The sequence below is a fragment of the Tamandua tetradactyla genome, chromosome 6 (genome assembly GCF_023851605.1).
Source record: "Tamandua tetradactyla isolate mTamTet1 chromosome 6, mTamTet1.pri, whole genome shotgun sequence".
Taxonomy (NCBI): Eukaryota; Metazoa; Chordata; class Mammalia; order Pilosa; family Myrmecophagidae; genus Tamandua; species Tamandua tetradactyla.
This window is the reverse complement of record NC_135332.1, coordinates 140,647,420-140,668,000: the sequence shown is the minus strand read 5'-3', so window position 1 is coordinate 140,668,000 and position 20,581 is coordinate 140,647,420. Positions and strand designations below refer to the sequence as shown.

The 20,581-nt window shown below is 36.4% G+C and overlaps 1 protein-coding gene across 4 annotated transcripts in view; it reads right to left on the bottom strand.

The window, feature by feature from the left end:
• Positions 1-20,581, bottom strand: part of CPQ (carboxypeptidase Q) — a 570,439-nt gene that overhangs the window by 371,054 nt on the left and 178,804 nt on the right. The window lies entirely within an intron of this gene.

Here is a 20,581-nt window from a genome sequence, read left to right as displayed (position 1 = left end):
CTTTTCATAAAACTATTTTGATATGTTGCTAAACAACCTACATTGACATCATGCAAAGGATGGCAGTCTGTGTAGAATGCTCTTGGAAGCCAATGTGCTTCATAAATCCAACTTTCACCAAATGGTTAATGTAACCTCTCCCAGGAACCACAAAAAGTCAGCTTGTTTTCTTTCCTACTTTGTACCATACACTTTTAAACAATGTGGGAACGTCCCACGCTTCTTGATTTACAGTACTTCTTCATGATCGAACATATCACTATTATTCAAATAAAAATATTCTGAAGTCACTGTCCTATAATTCTAGGGTCTCACTTAGAAAATATTTGCCATCTTTCCTTACATTACAAGGCCTACCCAGATCTTTTTGATTAAGGAACAGGGTCCCATATCTTCCAATAAGTTATTCAAAAATTGCCATTCCATAAAGATACAATTTGATTAGTTTCTTTTGCCCAAAACCTAAATTTTCTGTAGTACATAATCCAACTCAATCTGTCTGGATAGATTATTTAAACAACCCAAGCACATGGAGCCCAGAATGGGAATGAGGGCTTATAATTCTGTATAGTTTAATGTAATGCCTGGATATATCCCAGAGCATGTTGAGAAGATAATCAAAAAGTATTGGCAAGGTCCTTTGAGGGATGGATGGGAGAAAAAATACAGAACTATTAAACTTTACCACCAGGGATACCCCGATACTGTCTCAAACGTTAGAGACTCCCAAGTCAATAGGCTTGATCTTGAGGCTTGCTCTTGTGAAGCTTATTTATGTGGCAGAAAAATTAAGCCTACCTATAGTTAAGCCTAAGAGTTATTTCCAGAGGGCCTCTTTTGTTGCTCAGATTGGTCTTTCTCTTTCTAAGCCCAATTCTGCAAGGAAAATCATTACCCTGTCCCCTATATGGGACATGACATCCAGGGGTAAAAGCCTCCCTGGCAACATGGGATATGACTCCCAGGGATGAGCCTGACCCTGGCACCATGGAATTGACAATATCTTCCTGACCAAAAGGGAGTAAAGAATAAGGTATCAGTAGCTGAGAGAGTTCAAAGAGTTGAGAAACTCTCTGGAGGCTACTCTAATGCAAGCTTCAGCTAGATATTTCTATTTATCATAGTTTGACAAATCTCAACCAAAACCATTCTTGTTAACCCTAAAGAACACCTTGGGCTTTATTTGAGTCTCTACAAAGGTCCCATGCACTATGATTAGTTTCTAGAAACCTACAACCTCCATATGGGTTCCTAGGCCAGATAAGTCCTGAAACCCAGAGGGGGCCATCCTCTCTAAAGCATCAACTAGTTCCATCCCCCATTCCATATTATCAACAGCCGTTTCCAACATGACGAGGTTAGAATGGGCATGGCCCAAATACCCCTAAAGATTGAGAGAAAGATTGGAGAAGGTGGAGTTATAACAGAGAAGATAGGATTTAACAAATGACTATGACTGCTGAATCATTATATTGATATTTCTTTTAGTCTCCAGTGTTTTAGAGCAGCTAGAAGGAAAAATCTAAAATTATGGAACTATAACCCATACCGAACTCTGAAATCTGTTCTACAACTAATTGTGGTGTGCTTTGAAATTTATTGCCTTTTTATATGTATGTTATTTTTCACAATGAAAAAAGAATAGAAGGAAATTAGAATTTTGCCCCTTAGGGCAAATATAATGCCTATAGCAGGAATTTTTGATTAAATAACCATGACTTCGAGCTGAAATATATTTTTTTGATTTGTTGCACTTAATAAATTAAGGTTTCTTGTTTTTAAATGAAAAAATTAAGGAGCAGCATGTGGGTAGTGGCCACTATGTAGATCTAATAATCACTGCAGTCTCAGGTCATTACATAGCAAACTACTGAAAGCCTCTCCGGTCTCTAAGGGGCTCATTCCATGACAGTAACAGACCTGACAGATGACCTCCAGCTGTGGCACCAGTCAGGTGGACTCTATTAGTAGTCCATCTTATGGGTAGAGCAGAGGTACACAATACATTTTAGAAAGATTTTTGCTCAAATTGACCAAAATAAATCTAGGCCATCTGGAAAACTTCACTCTTCTATGTTAGCATTTTTGATGTTACAACAAATGAAATTCTCAGGTACTCCTTCCAATCAGCAGACTCCTATTCTTTCCCCCACTCTCATCTTCCTTCTTTCCATCCTTCCATGCCAAAAGGCTGTACAAGCAAACCCCTAAGAACATAAAACTAATGTCCTCTTCACAATAAGGCCTACCCTAACCTCCTTATTTAATGTTGCAGCTCACTACCCGATCTCCTATTCTCCTTAACTTGCTTCATTTTTCCATAGCATTAACCAGCTTTCAGATGTCTCCCCCTGTAATAATGGAAGTTCCATGAGGGCTAAAAATTTTTGTCTATTTTATTCATTAATGTTTCCCAAGTGTCTGAAAATGGTACCTGACACATGTAGTTTGTAATTTATATGTGTATGTGTTTGTATGTGTAAATACATAAAATAAATGAAGGAAAAAAAAAGTATAATACCCCATCCCTGATCACCCTCCAAAAATGTATACTTTTAAGAACTTGGATATTTCTGTAGGACAGAATAATTGATGGTAATAATAATAGCCATATTTGTGTGTTTATTTCTATATTAATATTCATAGCAACTCTACAAAGTAATTACAAGAAAATTGAGATTCAGAGAAATAAGTTCATATAACTGCTAAGTGCTAAAGCTGAAATTTGAATTACTGGTGGTCTAAATCCAAGGGTCATGCTCTGCCTGTTATCTTCATTGCCGTCCGCTCTCACAAATGTGCACTATATCTAAAGAAAAGCTCAATATTTTCATTTTAGGAAGAAAAAGTGAGCAGATATATAAAAATTGATCTAATTCATCAGTTAGCAGTTATTGTCCGTCTACCCAGGATCTTACTCATACATCAGTAGGCTGTTACCATAGGTGGTCCCTATCTATTAACAGAGGAGCTGGAAGGGGTACTTCACTCAAGACAAGAGTCATCAGGCTCTGTTTGAATAATGAGAAGAATCAGGTAGTTAATTCTGACGAGAATGTGAGACTGAAGCTAAAAATACTCATAAAGTGATTCTCTTGGCTACAACTATTTAAATCATACAAAATAATACCAAAATCCTCAGGTTCCTTTTTATTCTCCATACCTAATTTTCAAAATTGATTTTTTTTTTTTAGCAGTTTACCCTGTGTGTAATTATTGCTGCCATCTTCTTGAAGAGACAGCAGATGTTGACCACTGTGGTTTGGGCTCAGATCACGTATTCTATGGAGAATTGATAAAGAGACTGCAATCTTAGACTCTTCTGACTTGATTCCTCCAAGGAACAGTTAAGGATAAGAAGAAAGTAAAGTGAAAAGTATTAATGTTTTCTACTTTTCAAAGCAAGAGATCACAGGCAGAAAAGGTGATAATGGTAATAATAGTAACAGCTATATTTGTGTGCTTATTTCTATATTAATACTCACAGCAACTCTACAAAGTAATTACGAGAAAACTGAGATTTTCTCAATTCCCTATAGTATGTTTTAGGAAATTGATTCTGATTTGAAAAGACGACAACTCCCAAACAGAAAATATTCTAGCTCCCACCCAAAACGAAGTCTTAGCTTCTTATTCTTAACAATGTAAACTCACACTACAAGCAGTATTCAAGGTAACGAAGTCTGGTGAAATGACTTGTTTTTTCCTGAACTCACAGTAATGGAGAAGAGAAAATAATCCTTTTTGGAAACTCAGTGTTTGGCCTGAGGTGGTAAGGAAATTGCAAATTCATGGCAGGGCAGATAAAAGAACATCAGAGCAGACTTTTCTGAGGGCCTATTTGTTTATAGAGAATATTATGATTGTGCAATGTTCTTTTCATGGAAGAACAAGCCTTAAAGATTTTAATTAATTCAACAAATGTTCAGCCCTTCTACGTGGACAGGCTTCAAGCTGAGCATTGGGTACCATACAAAGATGAATAAGATCTAGTCCTATCCTTAAAGATCATATAATCTAGGAAAGAAAACTGGGTAAACATTAACTTTAAAACAAACACATATGTCACAAGTTCTAAATGAAGGTAACAAATAAAATGTTTCACAACATAAATCAATATTAATCCTCTCTGGGGAAACCTAGGAGTTCCTGTAAAAGAAAGCTTTAAGTGGCCTTGAAAGATTTCAGTAGCCTGAAAATGAGGGAAAAAAGGGCATTCTCAGGTAATGAGCAAAGAAGGGAAGACAAGTGGTTGAAATTAAAATAACTATTTATTTACAGTGAATACGATGCTTCCTGCCCTGCCCCAGAATAGGCACTAGGACTCCCTAAAATCTTCCAATTTTTAGCCAAGGCATTTATGGGCCTCCATCCTCGTTCCATGAATTGCAGAAAGAGGAGTTGTCTTGAAGCAATTTGCAGTGTAAAAAAAGATAATAATAAAAAATGTATATAATAAACTCAGCTCTTAATTGAGTAAAAGTTAGAAAAGCAAGGGACAATGCATAACTAAACATTAGCTGGAGGCCTGTGGCCCACCCTCTCCAAACTGGTTCTCCTGAAATCTGGCTCAAAGTAAACTTGGTCTATCCACTTTGCACACTAGCCGAGCCCGACTTCATCAAAATCTGTGGTGCAGTAAATTCCTACCATCTCTAGAGAGGCAGCTGTCTGCCCATCGGAGCAGTGTGCTGCCAGCTACCAGCCATCATGCCACGCTGACACCTGAGGACGAGCTGCAAACAGAGCAGCCTGTCTACATGGACCTCGAAAATGCAGAATTTACACAAAAACTTTTTATTATTTAATGACAGGATACCTAGCATAGGACCATTATGTTTATCTTGATGTGTAATGTAGGAAACCCAAATTTTACAGTGCTTAAATCCAGCAATATGCAGCAACAATAAGCAAAGGATGCAGTCTAGTCCTTAAAAATCTAACTACCTTAGAATCCAAGCCACCTGCACTGGTATTGCTGCAGCATAAATAGGCAGTCAGATTTTGGGGTACCTTGATTACTTCTAGGAATTATCAGTGTGAGCCTTTATACCAAAAAACATGTGTTTGTATTCTTTACAAAACAATGTGGTTGTTTTGAAAAATGATTGCTTTGAAACATGTTTGAACATGGTTGCTTTCTCCTCGACCACTAGATACTTCCTCATGACAGTACCTGGTGTGGGTGAGTGAGGGCTTTTACAAAAGCCATTGTCATCTAGTGTGTCTGTGAAAACCAGCAACAGGAAAGCACTATCTACCTATGTCAACTTTAAGTGACATTTAAAGAGTAAAATCACAGGCCTTAATGATGGGCAGAATACAAAGGCTTGAGGGGAAAATGTTTTGAGAATGCTCCTTGAGTTGACTAACTACAGTAGAATAAAACAGGACTAGTTATGGTTTAGGGGGTCAGCATTCCCGTTTGACCTCCCTCAGGAGGTGAAATCTGAAAATGAGTGCTAATTTATAAGGGAACAGGGAGGTTGGGAGCAGAAGAGAGGAGTGAGAATAGCGTCAGGAGTGCGGAAGAAATGACGAGACAAGGCTGGCAAAGTTTCCGGGGTAATGCCATGTGGGAGCCTTGAAGATGCATTAAGGGATTTGGGCAGGATAGAAAAGTCAGGCAAATTCGGATTTACATTTTGAAATATCACTAGGCTTAGTTGAACAAAATGGTTGGAGGAAGTAAGAAAAGGTATGGGGAGCTGCTTAGGAGATGCCTGCCTCTTCCTAGGTGAGAGATGGGGGTGGCTTGGACGAGGCAGTACAGTGCAGATAAAGAACAATAGGCACGTGGAGAAACTGAATGGGTGACATTTCATATACTGCAATGGGGAAACTGGCTGCCCGGAGTTTTGTACTCCACTAACCGTACTGTCTAATCTATGTAATGACTGTTTTCCTGGGAAAAATTGTATGTAAACTGAAATGTAGCAATTGAATCATTCAAAATGACGAAGACATTTTAAAACTTTTTTGATTAATCCATTCAATGAAACAAGCAACCAACTCGCTTTATAACTTTTTACAGAAAAGGTATTTGTTATATTTCATTACGCATTCTTCAAATATGCTTAAACAGGGTATTTCTGCATCAGTAACAAAAACTGTCTATCATTATGTACCCAGGTTTGAACCATGGCTATAAAACTCAGTAGCCTTTTTGATCCTTAATATGCTGCTTTTCAAAACAGCCTGTAAAATGGAAATCACAATAATACTGGTACTACCAGGCTTCTAACTAGCATCAGATGAAATGATGGAGATAAAATTGCTCTGTACCTATATGACAATAAGTACAAGGTATTGTATAAGTCAGGATTCTCCACAGAACCCACAGAAGGTTAGATAGATAGGTAGATAGATAGACTGACTGATTTATTAAATGAATTGGCTCATGTGACTATGAGGATTGGCAGTTCAAATTCTGAAGGACAGGCCACAAGGTGGGAACTGACGGAGGTTTTGATAATTTCCCCAGGAGAATACTGTCCTGCTAAAATAGGGAGAAATTCTTCTGACTGCTGAAATGATCACCTCTCCCTTTCAGGACTTTAATTGATTGGATAAGACTTCTCTCATTACTGAAGGAAATCTCCTTTGTTGATTGTAGATATAATCAGGCATTGATGTGCTCAATTGACTAATGACCTAAATCCATGAAAAACCTCACAATAACAATTAGGCCAGTGCTTACTTGACCAAACAAGTGTAGACCATACGCTAGCCAAGTTGACACATGAAATTAACCATCATAGGTTATATAAGGGTTCTGGACATATATTGAATATGTACAAATACTAATTATGTGATTTATTTCAAATTTTAGTTGAAAACAAATTACCACCACCAAAATAAAAAAATTTTTTAAATAAACAAATTACCAGGCATAAAACAAAAAGAAGAAATGACTCAGCAAAAGTCAAGCCTATTGCCTCAAAACAGAGATATCTTTATCACATTGAAGAGCTCCAGAGGCTATGTTAATTCTCTTCAGTTTTTACTGAAGCAATAATTTAAACAATATATTATAAAGGCTGCCATTCAGGGCGGGCGGAAAAGCTGAGTGGACGCCATGGTCTACTTAGCATCAAGAAGTATAGAGGTAATAATTGAGGAATGGGTGAAAGAATCAGGGAAGAGGCCTTTTGGGAAAGAAGCAGGAGAAGAGCATAGCAGGGGAGAAAAAAGAAGCCAGAGGTCCTATACAAAATTAGACCTGTGTTATCTTCTATTATTCCCTATTCCCTTTGCTATAAGAGGCTAAAATCTGTCAATTGTTATGTAAACTGCAGTACCTCTGGGAGGAATATAATCCCGGGTCACTGACACTGGGCTTGGCATGTGACTTGTTTATACCAATGGTATGTGAATGGGCAGGATGTACGGTCACAGCTGAGCAACAACTTTAAGAGCCATTGTAAGCTCTGGCTTTAATTCTTAAGCACTCTTTTCTCTCATCCATGAAAATGGCATGGCATAGATGGAACTACTCCTTCAAGCTGGGTCCTGGAGTGAAAAAGACACCTGCACCAGAAGCAAAGGCACTGGCAGCCAACACTATATATCTTTGCTGAACAAAAAATACATCTTTGTAATTTTGTTCAGTGATGTTTGGGGGTTTTTTGCTATGACAGCATTATAGAGTGACAGCTGACTAATGCACAGGCCCTGAATTTCTGAACTGAAAGTTTCTATTATAGCATTTCACAATCTGTAACTGATGACAGATAAGCTATAAAATAAATATATGTGATACCATAGGGAAGATAGTTAGTGAAAATTAGATAACTAGTTTCCTCTTCATACTCCATATCAAAGTGATCAAATGATGAATACCAAACAGCAGAAAACAAACAAATATGAGGAGAATTAAGCAAGGGTCAGTGATTTAACACATGCATAATATATGACAAAGAATTTTAAATAGGAGATAAACCCTAGAGATCATTCAAATAGAGTCTCTGCAGTTTCAGTTCAACCTATCCATTGTCATTTCTGAAAGATACAAGCAGCCCTGAAGTACAGTTAAATAATTCTATACACTTTCAGTAGATTTCAATATTTCATCTCTAAATATATTTTCCCTCTACTCTGGCTTTGAAATTGAAGAGTGAAAATAGTAGAAATTGGTATGCTTATGTACAGAATAATGTTATTACAGTTTTATATCTGAGAGATAAAATAACTATGACAACTTGACATTCCAAAATGAGCTTTTTTACTTTGCTATGTTTTGAAATGTTAACTGTCCTAAGCTCTTCCTAGAGAAGTAAAGCTTTGGGGGAAATATTGTTTAAAAAAAAAAACAAAAACAGAATTTTTGCCCCAAATAATAACAAACATGTCTCAATTTCATCACTCAGATTGGCATAACATTTTCCAGACGATTTTTGAGGCGTCACAAAAAAAAAAAGTATCCAGACCATGTGACTTAAACATGGAAATTTCCTGGGTGCTTTTTTATTAAAGCCCATTGGCTGGAAGGATACAATCCAACCATCAACATTAGTCCCATTGAGGCAGGTCAGATGGGGAGGAGGAAGGAGAAAGTGACCCTAAGACCCATAACAAAAAGTTCTTTTTGGCATATATACCTGCCCAGCCCCCATACACCCAGACCCCACACACCTAACCCTCGTTCAGGAGGGCACCTGAAAAGAACCAATGAAAAGTGCAGCTCAGCAATCCCTTATTAGCACAGCCAGAGGGGAAAGGGCCCCTCCAAGTCTTTATAATGCAAGGATCCCAACCTCAGACTGCTTTTCCTTTGGAGAATGTTGGCACTCTGAGCATGTACCTTCACTGCACATTAAAGTTTTGAGGTATACACACTGACTACTCCTTGAATTCTTTCCTGAGACTGAGTCAAGAACCCTTTTGGTGCTAGCCTCTGATTGAAGTCTTGATTTCTCTGAGAACTCCTGTGGCTGTCCAGCTCCACCATTACAATTTAAAGCCAGCACCATAAAGTTTAAAGAAGCTGGAATAGAGTATAATGGCATAAAAGAAATAGAATATGATGCTGCATCATTTTGCCTAGGCATAAGTTCCCCTTTTGAGTGACCACCCCAGCTGGCCCTACTCTGATTGTAACCACAACTAATAAGGCATGTGCCTCCACAGAGTTGGATGCTAAGAGCCACTCCTAGCTTCTCCAAATGCTCTTTGGCCCTTCTGCTTTTAGTTCTATATAGTTTAAAACCACCAAACCCCAGTATCCACGGGAAAGTCCTACCACTCCCCTCTGGGTCACAATAAAGGCAAGAGTCAGGGATGCACATATTCTCCGCTTCCCTACCTCCTCCACAGACCCTCACAGGAACCAGTGGTAATAAGCTCCAGGCCCCTCCGCTATCCTCCTTCTTTCCTCTCCTCTTCCAGGCTCTTTGACCTAATAAATGTGTCATTTCATGCATTCTTGGCTGGCTAACTATGTGTTTGTGCTTCATCACCCAAAGAACTTTGATATAACATCCAAAATACAATAACATTAGCCATATTTTATGGATGAGAAAACTGAGACATTGAAAGGTTCAAACATCTTATCAAACCAGAAAGTGGTGGTACTTGGATTTCAATTCAGTTCAGACTTACTCCAACCTGCGCTCTTCTCACCCTAGTCTACATAGCTTTCCTAATTAATTAAATCACAGGTACTTATGTTTTCTAAGTATGCTTTGCTCAGATAGCCAATAATCTTCACAGGACTCATACATTCTATCTTGTTCCACAAATCCCTGGTATGGAGGTTAATTTTTTTAAAAACTTTTTTTATTATATAATATAATATATACACAGGGGAAAGAAAGAAAAAAGTAATAACTTTCAAAGCACTCTTCAACTAGTGACAGGAGAGATCCCAGAGTTTGTCATGGGCTACCATACGATCCTCTCAGATTTTTCCTTTTAGCTGCTCCAGAATATAGGAGGCTAGAGGGCATAAATATTTTTTATATTACAATCGACATTTTGTGTGTGTGTGTGTGTGTGTGTGTGTGTGTGAAAAATAACATATATACAAAATAATTTCAAAGTACAGCACCACAATTAGTTGTAGAACATATTTGAGAGTTTGGCATGGGTTACAATTCCACAATTTTAGGTTTTTACTTCTAGCTGCTCTAAAATACTGGATACTAAAAGAGATATCAATTTAATGATTCAGCATTCATATTCATTTGTTAAGTCCTAACTTCTATGTATAATTCCACCATCACATCTGATCTTTCCATACCTCTCTTTGGGGTTGTTTGGGCTATGGAAATTCTAAATTTTTGATATTGGAAGGGTCTGTCACTAATACGAGGTAAAGAGAGAACTCCCTGATGTTCTGGAGAGGCTGGGCCCTTTAGGTTTTAGGACTTACCTGGTCCAGGGACCCATCTGGAGGTTGTAGTTTTCTGGAAAGTTACTCTAGTGCCTGGAACCCTTGAGAATCTTATATATTGCTCTAGGTGTTCTTTAGGATTGGCTGGAATGGTCCTGGTTGGGGGTTGTTGGCAGGTTAGGATAGGTAGGAATATCTAACTGAAGCTTGTGTAAGAGCAACCTCCAGAGCAGCCTCTCGACTCTATTTGAACTCTCTGCCACTGATACTTTATTAGTTACACTTCTTTTCCCCCTTATGGTCAGGATGGAATTGTTAATTCCATGGAGCCAGGGCCGGATTTATCCTTGGGAGTCATCTCCCACACCACCAGGGAAACTCACTCCTGGATGTCATGTCCTACGTAACAGGGAGAGCAATGATTCCACTTGCAGAGCTGGGCTTAGAGAGAGTGAGGCCACATCTGAACAACAAAAGAGGTCCTCCAGAAGTAACTCTTAGGCATACCTATACTTAGGCTAAGCTTCTCCGCTACCTACACAAGCTTCACAGGAGTAAGCCCCAAGATCAAGGGCATGGCCTATTGATTTGGGTGTCCCTAAAGTTTGACACAGTATCAGGGAATTCCCTGATGGTAAAGTTTAATAGTTTCATGTTTTTTCTCTCAACCCTCAAGGGACTCTGCCAGTACTTCTTGATTATCTGCTTAGTATACTCTAGGATGTATCCAGGCATTACATTAAGCTATACAGGATTAAAGGACCTCTTTCTTCTTCTGGGCTCCCTGTGTTTCAATTGTTCAAATGAGCTATACAGATAGGTAGAGTTAGATTCTGTGCTACAGAAAATTTAGTTTCCAGATCAAATAAAACTTTATTCCTTTGGTCTCAAAGAGTATGTGTGGTTCTAAAATATAGACAATGTCTTCCTTACCCCTGTATTCTGAATTACTTTAACCCTGACCTGATCAGCTTTGTTCTTATCTCTAAATATCAATTATACATACATATATATATATATAATAGCCTCAGTATGGGGGTTGATTTGATATGCCAATCTGGTTAGGCTACAGAATCCAGTTATTGAATCAAACATTAATCTAGGCATTGCTGTGAAAGTATTTTATAGATGTAGTGAACATCTACAACCAGTTGAATTTAATAAAGGAGATTACTCACTATGATGTTGGTGGATCTCATCCAGTCAGCTAAAAGGCCTTCAAAGCAGAAACTGAGGACATCATCAAGATGGCAGAGTAAGAAATCTCCAGGAATAGTTTCTCTTAGAGACAGCTAAATAAAAGGGCAGATTCAACTTGTTTGGAACTCTGGGGGACAATAGAGACTAAAGAAAGACTTCACTGATGATCGAAACAGAAAGAGGTAGGAAAGCAGCACAGATCTGTTAATCGGCCCCTCCCTCACACCCAGCCCCTGCATAGCTTAAGACGTATACAGCAGCAGCATTCCTGTCTGGGGCTCTCCTGCCTTAATACTTATATTAAACCTTAAGGGATCTAACCACAGTGCCCAAAAACACATAAGGCAAATACTGACAAAACTGAAGAGAGAGAAATAGACACCTCTACAATAACTGGTGACTTCAATACACCATTCTCATCATTGGTTAGAATCTCCAGGCAGAAACTCTATAAGAAAATGGAGAGCATGAACAATACCGTAAATGAACTAGGCCTAACAGGCATACACAGAAAACTGCATCCCCCCAAAACAGAACACACGTTATTCTCAAGTGGAGATGAATCATTCTCCAGGTTTGACCGCATTTTAGATGACAAAACAAGTCTCAATAAATTGAAAATGTTTAAACTTATACAAACCATCTTCCCTGACCACAATGATAAGAAATTAGGAGTCAATAATAGAAAGCAACTGGAAAATGCACAAATATATGGAAGTTAAACAACACACAAGAAAAATCAATGGGTCAAAGAAGCAAAAAAGAAGCATGGGAAATTAGGAAACTTCATGAAATGAATAAAAATGAAAACACAACATATCAAAACTTATGGGACACAAGGAAGGCAGTGCTTGAAGTAATTTATAGCTCCAAATACTTACATTTAAAAAGCAGAAAGAGTTCAGATCACAGACCTAACTTCACAACTGGAAGCACAACAACAACAATAAAAGAGAAAAATAAACCCAAAACCAGAAGAAAGAGGTAAATAACAAAGATTACCGCAAAGATGTATGAAATACACATTAAAAACAATAGAAGAAATAAAAAAAAAGATGTTGGTAATCTGAAAAGATAAATAAAATCAAAACATTTTTAGTTAGATTGACAAAAAAGAGAAGATACAAATAACTAAAATCAGAAACAAAAGGAGGGACTTTGCTACTGACCCCACAGAAATAAAAAGGACTATAAGAGGATACTGTGAATAATCACATGCCAAAAAATTAGATAACCTAGATGAAAGGGGCAAATTCCTAGAAATACACAAACTATCAACACTGACTCAAATAGAAATAGAAAATCTTGACAGACAAACAGAAAATAAAGAGACTCAAATAGAAATAGAAAATCTTGACAGACAAACAGAAAATAAAGAGATTGCAGAAGCTATATAAAAAAAATTCTAACAAAAACAAAGAAAAGGCATAGGACCAGATGGCTTTTCTAGTGAACTCTTCCAAACATGCAAAGACTTAACACCTATCCTGCTTAAACTTTTCCAAAAATCTGAGGAGAAGAAACACTTTCTAACTCATTCCTACCAGGCCAACATCACCCTAATGTCAAAGCCAGATAAATCTATAACAAGAAAACAAATTATAAATCAATATCCCTCATAAAAGTACATATAAAGCACCTCAACAAAATGCTAGCAAACCAAATCTAACTGCACATCTTTAAAAAACTAAACAACATGATTAAATGGGATTTATCCCAGGTATGCAAGGCTCAAAGAAAATCAGTTGATGTAATACACCACATTAATAGAACAAAAAGCAAAATACCACGATCATCTCAATTGATGCAGAAAAGGCATCTGACAAAACTCTGAACACCTTTTTAACAAAAACACTTAGAAAATGAGGAATATAAACAAACATCCCCAACATGATAAATGGCATGTATAAAAAACCCACAGCTAACATCATACTCAATGCTGAAAGACTAAAAACTTTACGCCAAAGATTTGGAACAAGACAAGGATGTTCACTATCACCACTGTTATTCAACATTATACTGGAATTTCCAGCCAGGGCAATTAGGCAAGAAAAATAAATAAAAGACATAAAAATAGGGAAAGAAGAACTAAAACTCTCCCTATTTGCATATGACATGATCCTACATACAGGAAATCCTGCAAAAAAGGTCCCACAACAAAGCTACTGGAGCTAATAAATGAATTCAGCAAAGTGGCGGGGTACAATATACCAACATGCAAAAATTAGTGATGTTTCCATACCCTAGTAATGAACAAACCAAAGTAGAAATCAAGAAAAAAAAATGAGTTTACAATAGCAACTACAAGAATGAAAAATATAGGAATAAACCTAATCAAGGATGTAAAGGACATGTACACTGAAAACTAGAAAATATTTTTAAAAGAAGCCAAAGAAGATCTAAATAAATGGAAGGATATTCTGGGTTCATGGGCTAGATGATTAAATATTGTTAAGATGTCAGTTCTACCCAAAATGATGTACAGATTCATCACAATTCAAATCAAAGTTTCAACAGACTTCTTTGCAAAAATAGAAAAGCCAAACATCAAATTAATATGGAAAGGTATGGGACACAAATAGTCAAACCCATCTTGAAAAAGAGGAACAAAACTGGAGAACTTACATGTCCTGATTTTAAAACTTACAACAAAACTACAATCATCAAAACAGTGTGGCACTGGACCAAGGACAGGCATATGGACCAATGGAAGTAGCTTGAGAGTTCAGAACTAAACCCTCATATCTATGGTCAATTGATCTTTGACAAGGATGCCAAGCCCTCCCAGTGGGGAAAGACTAGTCTTTTCAACAAATGGTGCTGGGAGTACCAGATAGTCATATGCAAAGGAATGAAAGTGGGCCCTTACCTCAGACCGTATACAAAAATTAACTTAAAATGATCACAACTGAAATATACTAGCCAAAGGTATAAAATTCTTAGAAGAAAGCCTAGGGAAACATTTCTGGGCCTGTGTTAGTGGTTTCTTAGGCTTTATACCAAAAGCACAAGCATCAGAGAAAAAATAGAGAAATGTGATCTCATCAAAATTTAAAACTTTTGTACATTGTAGAACTTTATCAAGAAAGTAAAAAAAAAAAAAAACTACAGAACAGGAGAAAATATTTGGAAACCATATATCTTGCAATGGCTTAATATATACACTATATGAAGAACTCCTACAATCCACAACAAAAAGGCAAACAAACTATTAAAAGACTTGAATATACATTTGTCTAAAGAAGTTATACAAAAGGCCAATATACTCATGAAAACCATGTTCAATGTCATGAACCATCAGGAAATGCAAATCAAAACCACAATCAGGTACCATCTTACACCCCACTAGAATGACTACTAGTAAATAAAAAAAAAAAAGAAAAGAAAAGAAAGAAAAATAACAAGTGTTGGAGAAGATGTGGAGAAAAAGGAACACTCACTCATTCATTGTTGGTGGGAATGTAAAATGGTGCAGTCATTGTGGAAAATAGTTTGGTGTTTCCTCAGAAAGTTAAGTATAGAATACTTAACTTTACATTAAGTAAAGTTAAGTAATACATGACCTAGCAATCTCATGGCTAGGTATAAAACCAAAAGAATTGAAAGCAGGAATTAGAACAGATGCATATCAGTTTTCATAGCAGCATTATTTAGAATCACCCAAAGATAGAAACAACCTAAGTGTCCATCAACAGATGAATGGATAAACAAAATATAGCATGTACATACAATGGAATGTTATTCTTCTGTAAAAAGGAAAGGAATTCTGATGCATACTATAACATGAATGAACATATGAATCTTGCTGAGTGAAATAAAGTCAGGCACAAAAGGACAAATGCCATATGATCTCATTTATATTAAATAAGCAGAATATGCAAATTCATAAAGCCTAAAACCACAATATGGGTTATCCAGGGTCAGGTAAGAGAGAGGAAGGGACAGTTAATGTTTAATTGGCACAGAATTTCTGTTTAGGTTGGTGGGAAAATTTTGGCAATGGAAGATGATGATGGAGACATACTTTTGTGAATACAGTTAACACCACTGAATTATATATTTGAAAAGGGATTAAAAGGCAAACTTTGGGTTGTATAAGTTAACACAAAAAAAACACCATAGAATGGTACAACACAAAAGTGAACACAAAATGTTAACACTGGGCTAAAGTTAACAGCATAATTGTAATTTTTTTCATCAATTGTAACAAAAGTACCACACTAATGTAAAATGTCACTAATATGGAAACCTCTATATGTGAGGGGGGGTATGTGGAACTCTGTACTTTCTGCATGATTTTTTTACAAATGTACAACTACCCTAATAAGAAAGCAAAAGCTGAGGTTACCCAAAGAAGAAATTCTGCCTCAAGATTGCAGCATCAACTCATGTCTGAGTTTCCAGCCTTGCCAGCCTGCCCTACAGATTTCAAAGATTTGCAAGTCCCCACAATCATGAGTCAATCTATTAAAGCAAATCTCTTAATATACATACTATCATTATGTGTGTGTGTGTGTTTGTGTGCTCTGCGTGTATCCTATTGATTCTGTTTCTAACTGATATGACTGGATTTAGAAATTGGAAAGGAGGAGCTAAGATGTTATAAAGGATCACAAATGAATAGGTATCATTTACTGAACTTTTAAAAAATTCGGAGGCCTTGTATTGACTCGCAGGATATCCAAAGTCATGTACCTCCTGCTTCCTCTCTCTTACCCTTATCTATTCTACAAATGTCCCATCCATCTAGGCTCAGTAAAATATCTATTTAATTCAACTTATTTTAAGCCAAGTCTAGACTCAACTAAAATGATCAATACTGAAGTAGGGGTGAAAGGTGAAATATTTTCATTTTAAAAGTGATTTTCACCTAAAGTGGTTCATTTATTTATAAAACAATTTTTGAGCCCTTTCAATGTGCCAGGCCTGTCCAGAGTACTAGGGATACAATAGGGTTACAAGCTGATATAGTCATTTCACTAATGAAGATTGCATTCGATTGGGGAGAACAGATACCACTCAAAAACAGCAAACATATTAATATATAGCTACAATCTACAGTAAGTGAAATACATATGTTCTAAAATAGAAATACTTAGGACTCGATGTATCTGGCACAGTCTTGGAACTCTTCCATGGGAGAGAAACATTGAGTTAAGAACCAGTGGGGTAAGTAGAAATGAACTATGTAGAGCAAGAGTAGGTTGGGGAGAGATCAAACATTCCAGATAGAATAAATAGTATAAGCAAAAGCCCTGAGGTGGGAAGAAGCCCATGGAACTGAGAGAAGGGCAGGTTAGGATGGTAGAGTGATACAAGATGAAGATGGAGAAGCAGGGAGGGGCCAGATTTGGCAAGACCTTGTAGACCACTTTAAGGAATTTGAGTATTTGTACAACAAAAATTATCCATTGAAAGTAATCTAAAGGTTTTAAGTGGAAGCAGGAATAATCTATTTTACATTTTGAAAGTTTATACAAGATGTCAACAGCATTGTAACTTTGTTTTCAGCCTCAAATCAGAACAAGAAATGGTTGCCGCTCTTACAATTCTATTCAACATTGTATTGAAGTCCTAACCCAGTGCAGTAAAATAACAAAAAGATATATCATACTTAAGTGTTGCAAGGGAACAGACAAGTGGTCCTTATCTGCAGATGGCATGATTATCTATAGGTAATCCAAGAAAATCTACCAAGAAAATATTAAAGAAGTTTGAGAATTCAACTATGTTGCTTACACACAATCAATGTTCAAAATTTAAATTATTTCCTGAAGATCAGACAAATGTTAATTATAAAACATAACAGAGAAAATTATCCCATTATTAATAAGACCAGAAACTCAGTTAACTAAAAATGTTAGGAAATACAGTAGGAAGAAATTTTTATTTCTGAGCTCATATTATTAGATAGAGGGCCAACAATAGCCAGCAATGTATCAACAAAAATACACATGGAGGGCACTATCATATGGCAAAACATTATTGCGGTTTAATAGTGAAAAAAGGACAATATTGATACATGGAAAAGAATAGAGTCCAGAAATAGACCCACCCATATAAGCTTGATGTAAAATAATGGTACCATTCAAATCAATGGTGAAGTTATAGATTATTTAATGAATGATCCTAGAAAAATATCAAACTTGATCCTGACCTTCTAACATAGAAAAATAAATTGCAGGGAGATAAAAGACGAAAGCAAAAAAGGATAGAAGTTTTTGAAGAAACCACAGAAAAAGATGTGATGACCCCAAGACTGGGAAGAAGATTCTTAAGACACAAAGAAACATAAACCACACTAAAAAATGTCTTAAATCTGACTACAGTGAAATGTAATGATACAAAAACTACTATTTTAAAACTGGTTATAATACAATAACAAAGTTAACATGCTACAGACTGGGAGAAGATATTTGCTCTTTATACAACTAATAAAAAATTATATCCAAACTATATAATAAACCCCTGTAAATCAATAAGAAAAAGACAGATAATCCAATAGAAAAATGGTCAACAAATATAAAAAGGCAATTCATAGAAGCAGAAACCCAAAAGAACAATTAACATAAAGATTTTAATCTCTAGTAATTTCACAGTGAAATAACACTTCACACCCAGCAAGCTGAAGTAAAAAATCTGACAATACCAACATTGGCAAGGATTTGAGGACAATAGAATATACAGGCATTTCTCATAGTAGTGTAATCTGATATAAATACAACAGAAAGAAATTTAGCTATAACAAGCAAAGTAAAAGATACCCTAAAACCTAACAATTTGGCATTAAAGTACTTACCTCTTACTCATGTGCACTGTAGAAATGTACAAAGATGTTTGTCAACAGCATAGTCTTTTAAAATAAAACTGGAAACCACTTAATTGTCCGTCAATAGGAAAAGGATATACAAATTACTATATATACAAATTACTATATATTCAAAAGAATTCGACTATTGAAACGCATGAACTAGATCCACATGTATTAACATGGATATAGCACAAAAACAAAATGAAAGCTTCCATTAAAAAGGCATTTGAAAGTGTACATAATAGACGTATGCATACATAGTAAAAGTCAAAAAAGTATGCAGGGGAAAGATACACACTAACTTCAGATAGTTATTACTCTGGGTAAATGAAGGAAAGAGAATGGACTTGGTGAGAAGTGCAAAGGGAGTTTCAACTTTATAAGTAACAATTTATTTCTTTTTAAAACAAAACATACTGTGTGTGTGTGTGTGTGTGTGTGTGTGTGTGTGTGTGTGTTTGTGTGCACGTGCACGCATGTGTGGCAAGTGGCCAAAAATTTCATATTTATTAAATCCGGATGGAGAATATTTTCCTACAGGTTTAAACTATTTAAAAAATTCACTCCATTTGAAGGAATTGGGGAGAGAGTGTTACACTGCCCATGTATCCTATATCTTGTCCCTCAGAGGACAAGGCATAGTTGATTGCTACTACAAACACAATTTATTATTGTGCATCTTAAAAATATACATATAGGTTGTTCAAAAGAAAGAGACTGTGGCTTGACCTAATAAAGCCTAAAATCAGGAATGCCCCAAATAGAAGTCTCCTGTATGTGTGAAACACAGGATCTAGCATAAACTTGAGTTCATATATTTAAGCATCATATATTGAGGGTTTAACAAAGTGCCAGAAATGGTTGTAGGAGAACCAACAGTAAATAAGAAAGATATCATCCCTTCTCTCAAGACATTTAAGTAAATACCTGCCATTGGTTAATTTTGTTTCCACACAGTCTTAATCCCTGGATCAAGTTTTATTATAGATACAAATCAGTATCTAGAATAATAGTAACACTCAAGCAGCTGCTATCATAAATTCTTTTCTAATTACTGAAGTCAAAGAACACCTGGATTCTTACACTTCGAAGTAACTGTTTCCATTCCAATTAGCTTAAGGAAATTTATCAGTTCATGTGAACAGTGTAGGGTTGGCTTCAAGCAGTTCCTGGCCACTGGTACTGCCCTCTTTGATGTAACTTAATTATTTTTTAACATTTTCTATTGTGAAATATGACATACATAAAGAAAAGTAATACATTTCAAAGTATAGTTTGTAACTTAATTATTTTTTAACATTTTCTATTGTGAAATATAAAATACATGAAGAAAATAATAAATTTCAAAGTATAGTTTAACAAGTACAGCAAATTTCAAAGTATCATATGGGGTGTAGCTTCATTTTAGTGCTTATGCAGTGCTCTGCCCCTCTCTGTTGCAGGTTCTTCCAGACTTACAATACTACTCAAGGAAGAAGAGAGGTTTCTTCCAGCAGTTTCCACTGGAAAGGCAGAGGAAGCTTCATTTTCCCTGAAGCCCCAGCAAACATCTGTTCAAGACTCATGGGTTCTGATTGGGATATGGCCACTCATGAATCCAAAACCATGGGGATGAGGATGGGCTGGGCTCTAACTTAATTCAAGCAAGGCCCAATAATACACCTGTGCAAGAGGTCAATTCTAGCCAAGCCATATAGCTGGGAGTAGAGCAAGGCTGCAGTTCCCAGATAGGAAGGAAATGAATGTTGGGTAGCAAGCAGTAGATGGGCACCACAAGGGATGTCTTTTGATATTTGCCACAATATGTGGCACAATGCTTTTCCCACATCCTGAATTCAATATACGTATGTTGAATTAAATTGACCATAGTGTTCAAGATCCTCTTTGGCAGGACAGAGAGTCTCTCAGGCGATTTGTCCTCAACGTTTGAATTCAATAAAATGAATGGGAATTTTTGATGAGCTTTTGATGAGTTACCATTTAGTGAAAACCAGGCATCCAGTTAGCACAATTAATGGTTAATTAATCCACTCCAGAAACTTAAGCATAAATGTTATGGTAATAGAAACATCAGTGTCACTGGAGCTTACACGCTACATGGTTCCAAAGAATCCCTGGGGGCCATTTGTGATCCTTGAACTATATTTTTAAAATCTTTATTCCATATAAGCCTGTGATGGAAAAAACAAAACAAAACAGTAATTTCAGCATTTGTGAAATTACCAACAGGATTTTAA